General features: G+C 39.8%; 1 protein-coding gene across 18 annotated transcripts in view; it reads left to right on the top strand.

The window, feature by feature from the left end:
- RGS6 (regulator of G protein signaling 6) overlaps positions 1–14898 on the top strand; it is a 629077-nt gene that overhangs the window by 17942 nt on the left and 596237 nt on the right. The window lies entirely within an intron of this gene.

The raw sequence follows: 14898 nt of genomic DNA, 5'->3' as shown, positions 1-14898 counted from the left end.
GTCTCTGTGTTTTCTAGTCCATTCCATTTTTCTATTTTTCTAATATAATATTGATAACACACTGTCTTAATTACATGAGTTTATAAGAGGTCTTGATATTCAGTAGTGTGCACCCTCTAGTTTGTTCTTATTTAAGAATTACTTCTAAAGAACAAAGCTGGAGGCATCACACTACCCAACTTCAAACTATACTACAAAGCGAGCATCACCAAAACAGCATGGTATTGGTACAAAAACAGACACATAGACCAATGGAACAGCATAGAGATCTCAGAAATAAGACTGCACATCTACAACCATCTGATCTTCCACAAACATGACAAAAATAAGCAATGGGGAAAGGATTCCAGTTTTAATAAATAGTGCTGGGAGAAATGGCTAGCTATATGCAGCAAATTGAAACTGGACCTCTTCCTTACACCTTATCCAAAGATTAACTCAAGATGGATTAAAGATGTAAAGTGAAACCAAAAACTATAAAAACCCTAGAAGAAAATCTATGCAATACCATTCAGGACATAGGCATAGGCAAAGATTTCATGATGAAAACATCAAAAGCAATTGCAACAAAAGCAAAAATTTACAGATGGGATCTAATTAGAACAAAGAGCTTCTGCACAGCAAAACAAACTATCATCAGAGCGAACAGGCAGCCTACAGAATGGGAGATAATTTTTGCAACCTATCCATCTGACAAAGGTCTAATATCCAGAGTCTACAAGGATCTTAAACAAATTTACGAGCAAAAAACAACCCAATTAAAGAGTGGGCAAAAGACAAGAACAGACACTTCTCAAAAGAAGACATTTATGTGGCCAAAAACCATGAAAAAAAGCTTAACATCACTGATCATTAGAGAAATGCAAATCAAAACCACAGTTAGATACCATCTCACACCAGTCAGAATGGTGATTATTAAAAATTCAAGAAACAACATGCTGGTGAGGCTGCGGAGAGATAGAAATGCTTTTACATTGTTGGTGGGAGTATAAATTGGGTCAACCATTGTGGAAGACAGTGTGGTGATTCCTTAAAGACCTAGAGGCGAATATCATTCGATCCAGCAATCCTATTACAGGGTATCAACCTAAAGGAATATAAATCATTCTATGATAAAGATACATGCATGTATATGTTCATTGCAGCACTTTTCATGATAGCAAATACATGGAATCAACCCAAATACTCATCGATAATAGACTGGATAAAGAAAATATGGTAATATACACCATAGAATACTATGCGACCATAAAAAGGAATGAGATCATGTCCTTTGCAGGGACATGGATGGAACTGAAATCCATTATCCCCAGCAAACTAATGCAGGAGCAGAAAACCAAACACTGCATGTTCTCACTCATAAGTGGGAACTGAACATTGAGAACCTGTGGACACAGGGAGGGGGAGGGGAATGACACCTGAGGACTGTTGGGGATGGGGGCGATGGGGAGAGGGAGAGCATCAGGAAAAATAGCTAATGCATGCTGGGCTTAATACTTAGGCAATGGGTTGGTAGGTGCAGCAAACCATCATGGCACACGTTTACCTGTTTAACAAACCTGCACATCCTGCACATGTACCCCAGAACTTAACTTAAAATATAATTAAAAAGAATAGCTTCATTATTTCTAACCATTTGCATTACTGTATAAATTTTAAAATCTTTTGATGGAATTTTGATTGGGATTGCATTAAATCTCTAGCCTAAATTGGGAATAAATTAATGTTTTTATAGTGTTGACTATTTTAATCCATTAATGTGGAATATCCCTCCATTTATTTAGATCTGTCTCTCACTTCTGTCAGCAATTTTCTATCCCTCTATATTGTAAAATTATTGCACATCTTTAAATATATATTCCTAGTATTTGATGCTATTATAAATGATACCTTTAAAAATATATCATTTCCTGATTGTTGCTGATATACAAAAAATACAATTGAGTTTTATATATTGACCTGTATTCACTGACTTTGCTAAAGTCACTGATTAATCCTAATAGTTCTGTGTATTAGGTTGGTGCAAAAGTAATTGCATTCATAAATTATTATGAATTTCCATGTACACAGTTAAATTACCTGTAAAAGAGTTTTTACTTTTTCCTTTCTAATTATTGCGACTTGTATTTGTTTTTCTTGCCAGTTGTATTAGCTAAGACCTCAAATATAATGGCGAATAGAAGTGGTGATAGTGAGCATTCTTGTCTAATTTCCAATCTCAGTGGGAAAGTTTTACTATTAAATATTATTAAATATTTCTGTAAGTGTTTTACAAATACCATTTATCAGATCAAGCGAGTCCCCTTGCATTTAAAATTGGCTTAGAGTATTTTCATGAAGAGGTGTTGAATTTGATTAAATGCCTTAAAGCCATAATTACACAGAATAGCGGGCTCACCTCTATACTTCCTTTTTCTCTTGGATCATGATCCCATGTGTCCTCATTGCCTTGGGAGTTCTTCTCTTTATACCTTATCTGCCTTTCTCGTTGTTGTTGAGGGCTGGACTGTTACAAGTTAGATCATCATTGGAGGAATTGGTACTGTAAATTCAAATTGTACTATTTTTGTCTGCCATCTACATGGTATGAGTAAAACTGTAAAACCCCCAAGAACCTATTCAATTGTTATTTCTTTGATCTATATTGCTTTTGCTTGGTGAACTTTACGAAAAGATTTTCTTTTGTTAAATTTTGCTATCTTAAGAAGAGGAAAAGGCTACCATTGCTGCTGCCAATGGAGGCATTACGGAGTCATTGAAGAGGTGCACCTTATATTACATTTAAATGCCTCATTTTACATATAAACATACTGATTTTACATGTTCTTTTTTGAAAAAGAAAACAATGAAATCCTAAGGAATAAAACTGACATTCTTTAAAAAAGAAAAAGCCAATAGGAGTGCTTTTCTTCTTAGGTCCCCTGGGAACATGTCATCCTCTTCATTTCTTAGTCATCCACTTCTTGTGTATAAAAATTGGCAAAGCTTCTCTGTCACTCCCACTTCTTCTCTAGCAGTGATACAATCTTTCATGCGAAATAAGAGAATAATAAAATGTTATTTCTGCAGTCCCAATAGTCAGTAGTATTAGAAACTATAATCTTGGAACCCATACTTACAAAATATAAGTCCTCTCATGTGAGAAGAGAGGGAAGACCCAAGCTCTAAATGCTGACTCTTATTGCTAACCAGCAGAGTGATGTTAGAATGCAACTTGACGTTCCCAGGCCTTAGTGCCATCCTCTGAAAACCAAAGGCTTGGGCTTGTTCAAGGGACAGGAAAAATTATGATATAAAGGGCTAAATAGTAAATATTTTGAATTCTGGGGGCCATAAAGTCCCTGTTACAACAACTCAACTCTGCTGTTGTGGCGTAAAAGTGATCATAGACAGTAAACAAATGGGCGTTTATTTATAAACGTATATTTATGGAAATACTCAAATGTCATACAGTTTTCATGTGTCATAAAATATTGTTCTTTCCACTTTTTTTCAAGCATCTAAAAATGTAAAAACCATTCTTAGCAAACAGATCATATGAAAACAGGCAACAGGCTTAGATTTGTCCCATGGGCCCAGGTTTACCAGCCTTTGAGCCGGTTAATTGTCAAGGGCTATTCCAGAGCTCTGTGTTAGCCTTTGATATGCTAGCCTTTTAAAAAAGATGTTTTTTTGTTCTATGAACATAATTCAAAAGGGTCTATTTCTTTCTTTTAGACCAATTATGAATATGTTGTTTTTACCTTTATTCCTTCATCAATGCTTGTTCTTTCTTTTTATAGAGCCACGTTTCTGACCTGTATAATTTTCCTCTGCCTGAAGAACTTTTTGCATTTCCTGCATAGCAGGTTTGCTGGTGATAAATTTCCTCAGTTTTTGCTTGTCTGTGAAAGTCTTTATTTTTTCTCCACTTTTGAAGGATAATTGCACTAGATGTAGAATTCTAAGTGGGCGTTTTTTTTTTTTTTCCTTCTCTTCAACATTTTAAGAATTTCACTCCACGTTCTTGCTTGCATGGATTCTGTAATTCTTATCCTTGTTCTTCTATAGGTAAAGATCTGGCTTCTTTTAAGATTTCCTCTTTGTCTTTGGTTTTCTGCAGTTTGAATATGATATTCCTAGGCGTAGTTTTTGTTTTTTTTGGGTGTTTGTCCTGATTGGTGTTTTCTGACTTTTCTGGATCTGTGGTTTATTGTATGTCATTAATTTTGGAAAGTTCTCTGTCATTATTCCTTCTAATATTTATTCTCCTTTCTTTTTTCTCTTCTTGGGATTCTGATTACATTTATGTTACAGCTTTTGATATTGTTCTAGAGTTCCTGAATATTTTCCTCTGTTTTATTTTCTCCCTTAATTCTTTCTCTTTTTAGTTTGGAAATTCATGATTGACCTTCAAGCTCACGGATTCTTTTAAAAAACTTTTTAATTTTTGTGGGTACATAGTAGGCGTGTATACTTATGGGGTACATGAGATGTTTTGATACAGGTATGCAATGCATAGTAATCACATCATGGAGAATGGGGTATCCGTCCCCTCAAGCATTTGTCCTTTGTGTTACAATCCAGTTACACTCTTTCAGTTATTTTAAAATGTACAATTAAGTTGTTATTGACATTAGTTCCCCTCTTGTGCTATCAAATGGTAGTTCTTACTCTTTTTGGCCATTTGAGTCAGCTGATGAGCCCATGGAAAACCTTCTTCAATTGTTACAGTGTTTTTGATTTTTAGCATTTCCTTTTCAAAGGAGTTTTTAAACAGTGTTTCTGTCTCTCTGATTTCATTACCATTTACTTTCTCCATTAGAATCCTTAACATTTTTCATCGTAGTTATTTTAAATTTCCTGTCTGTTAATGACACAGATAATTCCAACATCCGTGACATATCTGAGTCTGATTCTGATGATTGCTTGTCTCTTCAGAATGTGTTTTTCTTGCCTTTCATCATGCCTTGTAATTTTTTGTTGAAAGCCAGACATGATGTATTAGGTCATAGGAACTGAGGTAGGTAGGCACTTAGTGTGAGGTTTTACTTAATCTGGCTAGGTGTTGGGCTGTGTTTAGCGTTTGCTGAGCTGTAGGCACTAGAGGCTTCAAATCCCCCGCAAGGGTCCTTGTTTTTGTCGCCTCTCTTGACTTTAGGTTTCCCCAACTACTCTTCCTCAGGGACACTGTGTCTTGGAAGTCTTTTATTTGTAATCCACTGTTATACCTGAGCCCGGTTGGTGTGGTGGTAGGGTGTACGTGAGCAGTAATGTTCTATTAACCATCTAATTAAGAGCAAAGATGGAAGAACTTCCCTTTGGTACATGGTAATGTTACAGGAAAGGGGTCCCAATCCAGACCCCAAGAGAGGGTTCTTGGATCTCACACAAGAAAGAATTCAGGGCAAGTCCATAGAGTAAACTGAAAGCAAGTTTATTAAGAAAGTAGAGGAATGAAAGAATGGCTACTCCACAGATAGAGCAGCACTGAGGGCTTCTGGTTGCCCGTTTTTATGACTGTTTCTTGATTATATGCTAAACAAGGGTGGATTATTCTTGACTCCCCTTTTTAGGCCATATAGGGTAACTTCCCGACATTGCCATGGCATTTATAAACTGTCATGGCGCTGGTGGGAGTGTAGCAGTGAGGACAACCAGAGGTCACTCTCGTCACCATCTTGGTTTTGGTGGGTTTCAGCCGGCTTCTCTACTGCAGCCTGTTTTATCAGCAAGGTCTTTATGACCTGTATCTTGTGCTGACCTCCTATCTCATTCTGTGACGTAGAGTGCTTAACTGTCTGGGAATGCAGCCCAGTAGGTCTCAGCCTCATTTTACCCACCCCTATTCAAGATGGAGTTGCTCTGGTTCAAATTCCTCTGACAGCAAAACTTTTCCCCAGAAGAGAAAGGAAGATGGAGAACATGGTGGCTTCAATGAGGGCGTCTAAAGAGGAGGGACTTGTCTTCTGCTAGCTTCCATTTCTTCCATGAATTTTGAAATGAGCTCATCAGCTAAGACTATGTGTTAAATATGAGCTGGGAAAAGATATGACAGCCATTTCAGAAAGGGAGAAACAAGCTTGGTAGGAAAACATTTTGGGTTTGGCAGGCAGTGTTGACTCTTCATTTAATGTTTGTGGCCATGAATTTAATGCAGCTAGTCAGCCTGATTGTGTGACTTCCTCTCCACCCCAAAGTGTTTGTCGGTTTGGATGGGAGCTTGGGGTTGATGGATAGTTGGGTTCCACCAGTGCTGGAGTTTTACAAGGATAGTATGACACAGAAAGGGGGTGTATTAGGGTTCCCTAGAGGGACAGAACTAATACTATATATATAGTATATATATAAAATAGGATATATGTATTCTTATATATTATATGAATATATACAATAGAATTATATATAATAGAATATATAATAGTGTGTGTGTATATATAGGAGTTTATTAAGTATTAACTTACATGATCACAGGGTCCCACAATAGGCTGTCTGCAAGTTTGAGGAGCAAGGAGAGCCAGTCCGAGTCTCAAAACTGAAGAACTTGGAGTCCGATGTTCAAGGGCAGGAAGCTTCCAGCACGGGAGAAAGATGTAGGCTGGGAGGCTAGGCCAGTGTTGCCTTTTCATGTTTCTCTGACTGCTTTATATTTGCTGTCAGCTGATTAGATTGTGCCCACCACATTAAGGGTGGGTCTGCCTTCCCCAGCCCACTGACTCAAATGATAATCTCCTTTGGCAACACCCTCACAGACACACCCAGGATCGATACTTTGCATCCTTCAATCCAATCAAGTTAACACTCTGTATTAATTATCACAAGGGGAGATGCAGGAGTAGAGGGTATGTGCAAGGGAGTGATTATGAGTGAGTATAATGATGGAGCCAGTGTGGATGGTGAAGGGGAAGTGAAGGGTAGTAATGGATAGTAAAAATGCTGCGTGTTCAATGGATTAAATGTCTAAACAAGTTTGAAGATTGTTTGCAGTGAATGCAGAGTAAGTGAGCTGAAAAGAGGAAGGGTGGACAGAGTGGAGGATGCTTGTAGTGGGATTTGGGGTGATGACAAAGTTTAGGATGTGGCCATGTGAGATAGTGACTCAGAAGGAAAAAGCGTCAGGTGAGAAAATAAGGAACTGAGAATCTGGCTTTTCTGGTAGGTCTTTGAGTCTGATGTTAAAGTGACTGAAAGTGGTGAAGGTGTTAGGGAAGCAGAAGCAACCCTCTGAGAGGCGGAAGCTGGAGTCTTCAGGGAATGAGAAGGCATAAGCAGGAGGGAGGTGGAAGACAGCAGTGAGGATGAGCAGAAAGTGGCAGAGCCAGATGGCCTGAGTGCCACAGAGCAGGGATTTGTGTTGGAGGGAGGGAGAGAAATCATTTGAAGCAGCAGTGGAGAGCCAGGAGGCTGCCTGCTCCACTCTCTGGTCTTGAGATATATGGCGTGAGGACAGAGGGCTGCAGGAGAGGAGAAGGCAAGTTTCTATTAAGGTCACAAGTTTAAAGTTCAGAGAGAAGATGGAAGGACATAGTGGGCATACTATTTACAGAAGTGTTCAAAGGGTGGGATGAGTCTGTGGGGAGTTGGAGGGGTTGGGGTTTCCAGAGCAGTGTGGAGTTCAGAGCCTTGGTGAGAGAGGATGCCTGGGTAGACCTGGTTTTCCAGCAGAGATTGCAGTAACAGGACTCCCAGGGCCAGCATGCCCTGTTACGTGGCGATCTTTCCACTTCTCCCTCCTAGCTTAATTTTTAGAAACTTTGACAGATGGAATGCAAAATTTTTTTTATTTTTACTTCAGAGATCAGTCCTCACCCTGTCGCCCTGGCTGGAGTGCAGTGGTATGATCATAACTCACTGTAGCCTCCAACTCCTGAGCTCAAGTGATCCTCCCACATCAGCCTCCCAAGTAGCTGAGACTACAGGCATGCACCACCATGCCTGGCTAATTTTTGTATTTTTTGAAGAGATTGGGTCTTGCTGTGTTGCCCAGGCTGGTCTTGAACTCCCAGGTTTAAGCAATCCTCCTGCATATGTGTATATGTGTGTGTGTGTGTGTGTATGTATATATATACACACACACATAGACATACACATACAGCTTTGGTAGTTTAATTAGTTTAGCCTGTCAGGGCAGCTGTGGTAGCTTAGAGACCATTGTATTTATTTGTAAGTCTTAAGGTAGGATTGGAGTGGAGAAGTCAACTTCACTGAAAACTAGCAAGTAGAATGAAGGAAGCATAGATTAGTTGAGGACCTACTATGTTTCAGGCTTTGTGCTAAACATCTACTTTATGTAGGTGATTTCACAAGATGGACATGTTGGAAAAACCGTGGGCATTGGAGTCAGTCCTGGGTTTGAATTTTAGTTGCTTGGCTGACAAACTGTGTCACTTTGGGCAGGTCACCTATGTTCTTCAGTCTTACTTTTCTCATTCATAGAGTGGGAATAATAACATCCACCTGCTGAGGTTGCTGTGACGAGCTGTCCAAGAAATTCTAATGAGCAGGCCAGGCTGAGAACCACTGCTGCAGAGTGATTAGCATTTGTTCCATTTTATAGGCGAGGAAACTAAGGCCCAGGGGGGCTAAATATGTTGCTTATGGCCACACAGCACTTAAGTGACATAGCCAGGATTGAAAGCCAGTTTTTTGGACCCCAGAACCTTGTTGCATCCATTTCATTGAGTTTTTGCCTTAATACATGGGAAGCTAAAGGAGCCCCCCATCAGCATGTCTGCCCAAACATCAGGCAGCATGGGATGGGAGGAAGGGATCAAGTGAAGGGAAGGCGGGCCCTATGGAATCTAGGTCAGTGGTTTCCAAACCTGGCTATACTTACAAATCATTTGGAAAATGATTAATCTGTAAATCTCCAGGGACCACCCTAGGCCTACTGGATCAGAACTTCTGGAGCATGGGAACCAGGAGTATGTATATTTAGAATATCTTCCAGGTGATTCTGAGACTGCTAGCCTAGTTCTGGTCCTTGGGCAAGTTTTTGGGAACCACTGAATTCTAATCGATGTCCTAAAATGATCAAGTGATTATATCCTAGTAAAATACTGGGTGCCTTCCAGTGCCACCAAAATTGGCCTTTAGGGGTTGAGTGCTATTGCCGTACTTTAAGATCTTGGTGCATTACCTGAAACGGACACTCTGTCTGTCATTGAGCCTTTGAACTTCGAATATATAGGAAATGTCAAGTTGGCAGACTCTGCTATAACAGAAAGAGTGATTTGTTATTTAGAGCTGTTGTTCTTCCTCCTTTCCCCTTGGGATTCCTGCCCACTCAGTCAGATTAGAGCTATATAAACAAGCTCGTACTACTGAGCTAGCACACATATTGTAATTTTTTTTCCTGAAGTGCTTAACAGTGCTGATGTCAGAAAAAAAATCCATTGGGTTTTAATGGGCTGAGGCAAACAATGAGAATTTGATATAATATGGAGAAGAGGAAATAACATCAACAGAAATTCTTATTTGGCAGCATAAATATTCAAACTATATTACAGTCAGGGTTTGATTACTTCTCCTACATGACATTTCGCTGAATAGGGTTTTGAGGTCTGGGCACTAAGAGTGGCAGGCATGATGTTTAAAGCTTTTAGCTGCAAGCCATGGTAATTTCAGTGACATTGTAGGGTAGTTGTAGTCAGTTCTCCTCTTAGCTCTGTATCAGGATCACCTGAGGAGGTCATTGGACCGCTGAAGGCTTCATCTCTGATGCACGAGTCAGAATATCTGAGGGTGGGGGTTGGGGTGGGATTCTCCATTGAATCTGATGCCAGTGGCCTGGGAATTTCACTTGGCCAAACATTGGCTTAGAACAAGGTCACTGGTCAGTTTCTACATTCATTCTGTGCTGGGGCATTTCCATGGCTTATTCTCTTCCCTCTTCAAAAGCAACTCTGTATGATGGACGAGTCTCATCTTCCAGGCAAGGAGCTGGAAATTTAGGGTGGGAGAGTCCATTGTCAAAGGCCACATAGTAGCCTTAGTGAGGCTAGAGCTGAGTGTGATTCCCAGTCTGACTTCAAAGCCCTTTCTTTTCCTATACCGTCGAGGCCCTTCCTTCCTGCTCTGCTCAACATTGTTAGCTGCTAGGCTTTGCTTATTCCAGAGGGGCTGGCATTATAAAGTAAACAGCAGGAATTTATTGTAACTGCAAGTTACAGATGCAATGTAAGTCTGGAGTAGACTGCAGGCACAATCCTGACTTTCAAGGATTCATGAATCTCTTTGTGTCACAGGTGCTCAATTGTCCTGTTATGCCTAGAGCATCCCCCTCACTATGTTTTCTACCCTCCCCACATATTCCTTCTTACCTAAATTGCTTGTGAATTCCAGAAGTGGATTGCTGAGTCCAGGCTGGTTCATATCAATAAACCTTGGGGAAAATCTTTATGTATGATGCTATACATGGGTCTTTGTTGATCAAGAGCCTTCTTTATTGGCCACTTTTAATGGCTTGTTATCCAGATGAATCTTCTGGAAGGAGGACACTGCATCCTGGTAGAATTTTCTCAGTCCCATCATTCATTCAAACATATTTAAGTACCTTCTGTGTGCCAGGTTCTGCTCTAAGTGCCAGGGAGAGAGGGGTGAACCCCAACAATAAAGTCCTTGCCTATGAAGAACTGGCTTTCTAGCAGAGGAAGTCCCTGATAGACAAGTAAACAAAGTCCCACAAATTCAGATAGGTGTAAATCCCTTTTATCTCACTCTCCACACTTGGCTGTCTCCCACTTAATCTTTCTGGGATCAGATTATCTTTGTGGCTTTTTTCTCTTGACTGTCTAGCACAGAGCTGAGCCACTTCTGGGGCTTCAGATTTCTATGCCTGTGTGTGTGCATAGCCTTGGCTGGAATGGCAAACTTTGCCTCTCCCAGGCTTCTGCTCATCTGTCACCTCCTCCTACTCTGTGCCATCATAATTGAGCAACCACATATAACAGTGTCCTTTCTGTGAACACATCTGTTATTCCTACCAGTCTCTGAACATTTTAAGGAGAGGATCTGTGTCTGACTTCTCTGTATATCCCCAGGGCCTAGCATGGAACCTTACAAAAGTAGATGCTCAGTATATTTGCTCAAAGAATAAATGTTGAGTCCCAAAGAACCTCAGGGTGGTTGGTGTGGTATAGGAATTCCGTCATGGGGAGGGATGCTGAGTCAGACAGGGGATGCTCCACTGCAGTGGTTTTGTGATTTATTCTTTGAGACATTGAGCGCTGTCATGAATAGAGGAAATGGGCTGAGATATATGCAGTAATGACAGAGACAGGTGGCATGGAACATTCTGGTGAGAGTCTTTGAAGGAAAGTTAGAAATGTGAGGTTCTGAGGGCCTAGCTCAGAGCTGGAAGGAACTCTAAGGATGCTAGATTTTATAGCCAATGCCCAACTGAGGTCCAGGGAAGCTGTGTGTCCTCGTTCTGATAGCTGGCTAGTTGCAAAGGAGCGAGGGGTGGGGCGATACCAGGACTCCTAGTTCAGAGGGCTTTTCATTATGCTGGGGCTGTGGTGTGTGACAGGTAAGGGATTAAAAGCACAGAGAAGAGAAGGAACTTGCCTAAGATCACACAGCTAGGAAGTGGTGGAGCCTAGATTCAGACATGGATCTGTCTGATGAGAGGCAGCTTGTAACCACCAAGCTGTATTGTTTCTTCTTGGAGATTGTGAAATGTAAGGTCCTAGCCCATTTTCAATTTTCCTCTTGGGTTAGCTGTGAGTCCATATAGGAAAATAATATTAACATGCTTTCTTTTGATATGCAGTTACATGTTTTCACAAAAATGTTCACATTCTTCAAATGTTAATATAGAAGCCCCTGGGTTGTTTACTGTGTGTATGTATATGTATATGTAAGTACAATGGAGAACACTCTGTTTTTCTCTACCACTAAATTTAAACACTCCATTTCTATTGTACTCCATTTAAAAGAAGTATTTTACATCATACTATAATGAATGAAAACCTAGTCTTTTAATTTCACAAGCCTCAACTTTAATAGTCAATAAATTTAATTAGAAAATCTTTACCTATGTAGGTTTCACATCCAGTTCTCTCTAACATCTGTTGACATGTGGACTAGAAAGTATATTATTATTTTAGAAATGATTCTTTCTAGATACAGGAAAGCTAAATAGCTTGTCTGAGTTTCAAAACGAGTTAATAGAGGAACCAAAAATAGAAACATTTGTACTGAATACGAGGCTTACTAAAATTCTTAACACAGAGACTATCTGCATTCACTTAGTAGTTTCAAGTCTAGACTCTGGAACATCAGCCTGTTTTAACACACAGAAATGGTTCTGTTGGTGGGAGGGGAGAGGGAGGCCTGACACGTTTGTTTCTAGGTCATTTCTAACCTTGCTATTATAATACAGTTTTCTAGGTAGAAGAGAATATGCTCATTAAAGTGAAAGTGTTCATATTAAAATAAAGCAACAGAAACCTAAAACGTCTCTATTACATAGATACATGAGTATATATAAATGAACTCAATTTTTGTTTTCATGCTCTGTCATATTCTGTATTAAGGCAAAGGAGTAGGCAACTAAGTAGTTGTTTAAAAATAAAACTGTGTTCATTTAATTTTAAAAGCCATTGATTAGGATAATCAGTGTTTCCATGTAGTACTATATTCATAGAAATCCTGATATTGTAATCCCAACACTTTGGGAGGCTGAGGCAGGCAGATCACAAGGTCAGGAGATCGAGACCATTCTGGCTAACACAGTGAAACCCCATCTCTACTGAAAATACAAAAAAATTAGCCCGGTGTGGTGGCAGGTGCCTGTAGTCCTAGCTACTCGGGAGGCTGAGGCAGGAGAATGGCGTGAACCCGGGGGGGCAGAGCTTGCAGTGAGCCGAGATAGCACCACTGCACTCCAGCCTGGGTGACAGAGTGAGACAAAAAAAAAAAAAAAAAAAAAAAAAGAAATCCTGATATTACAATGTATAGAGATAATATTATAGAATGATGCTCTTTACCTCTTTATGTAATCTAATTTTAAAAACCATTGTAATTTATAAATAGTGAAGAAAGCAGATAGTGTTATTCGAATGGGATATTTTGGGCAATTAAATTCTTAGCATAAATTACAAATTCCTCTCTCTCTCCCATTTTCCATCCAAATTTGTTTTTATGGAATGACCTTTGGTAGCAACTTGTTTTATAATAAAATGTTTCCCAAGTTTTTATTTTAAATTGAAATAGCCTTTTCTGTCACGTATGGTTATTTCTTTGATGAAAAGCCTATGAATTTTGTGCAAGTAACCCAGGCAGCCTCTTAGATTAGGGATAACATTTGTATAGAACTTTTATGGCTTTATACTCTGCTCTCACACTCAGCTTATTTGACCCTTACCTGTGGGGAACTTGGTGGAATTCACATTTTACTGCTGAGGGCAGTGTAGAGGAAGGTGCCTTAGCACGACTTGGAGCATATAGCAGGTGTTCAATATATTTGTTTTAAAGGGAAATTAATAAAAGAAACCCAACAGATTCTTGTACTTGCTCAAGGTCACACAATAAATATAATGTCACACCAAGGACTGAACTTCCTTCTTCACTCAAAAATTCCATATACTTGTTCTTATTTCACTGTTACCTTTTCAGGCTTTTCAAAAAGGCCAAATTAAATGTATTTATTTTTCTGAATTGAGGTGAAATTCACATAACATAAAATCAGCCATGTTAAAGTGTATAATTCAGTGGCATTTCTTGCTTTCACAGTGTTCTACAGCCATCACCTCTATCAAGGCCCCTGAAGGAGACCCCGTATCCATTAAGCAGTCACCCATTCCATCCTTCCTGCAGCTACTGGCAACTACCAATCTGTTTCTTGTCTCTACGGATTTACCTATTCTGGATATTTCATAAAAATAGACTCAAACAATATGTGACGTTTTGTGTCTGGCTTTTTTCACTTAGCGTGTTTTCACTTAGCATGTTTTCAAGGTTCATCCACGTTGCAGCATATAGCACATTGTAGTACTTTATTCCTTTTTATTGCTCAATGATATCCCATTGTATGGATACACACGTTTTATTTATCCATTCATCCACTAATGGACATTTGGGTTGCTTCTACCTTTTAGCTATTGTGAATAGTGCTACTACGAACATTTGTGTACAAGTATTTGGTATTCGTTTTCAGTTATTTTGTGTATGCACTTAGAAGTGGAACTGCTAGATCATGTGGTAATTCTGTGTTCAACTGTTTTTGAGGAACCACTAAGCTGTTTTTTGTTGTTGTTGTTGTTTTTTTTTTTTGAGACGGAGTCTCGCTCTGTCGCCCAGGCTGTAGTGCAGTGGCCGGATCTCAGCTCACTGCAAGCTTCGCCTCCTGGGTTTACGCCATTCTCCTGGCTCAGCCTCCCAAGTAGCTGGAGTAGCTGGGACTACAGGCGCCCGCCACCGCGCCCGGCAAGTTTGTTTTGTATTTTTTAATAGAGACAGGGTTTCACCGTGTTAGCCAGGATGGTCTCGATCTCCTGACCTCGTGATCAGCCTGTGTCGGCCTCCCAAAGTGCTGGGATTACACGCTTGAGCCACCGCGCCCGGCCCCACTAAGCTGTTTTCAACAGTGACTGTATCATTTTACATTCCTACCAGCAATGTTTGAGGATTCTGATTTCCCTATATCCTTGCCAAGACTTACTTGAGGGTTTTTTTTTTTTTTTAAATTATAATAATCTTAATGGGTATGAAGTGGTATCTCCTTGTGGTCTGGATTTTGATTTCCCTAATAAAATATTCATATTTTAATGCATAGAATTAATCAGAAAATGAGCTTTGGCAAGGTGAGCTCAACAGCAAAATGATTGGCTTCATTTGTCCTCAGGAGGTTATTTAAGACTGCCGCAGCCGGGTGCAGTGGCTCGTGCCTGTAATCCCAGCAGTTTGGGAGGCTGA

The sequence above is a fragment of the Papio anubis genome, chromosome 7 (genome assembly GCF_008728515.1).
Source record: "Papio anubis isolate 15944 chromosome 7, Panubis1.0, whole genome shotgun sequence".
Taxonomy (NCBI): domain Eukaryota; kingdom Metazoa; phylum Chordata; class Mammalia; order Primates; family Cercopithecidae; genus Papio; species Papio anubis.
The sequence above is the reverse complement of the archived record's forward strand: the minus strand, read 5'-3'. Positions and strand labels throughout refer to the sequence as shown.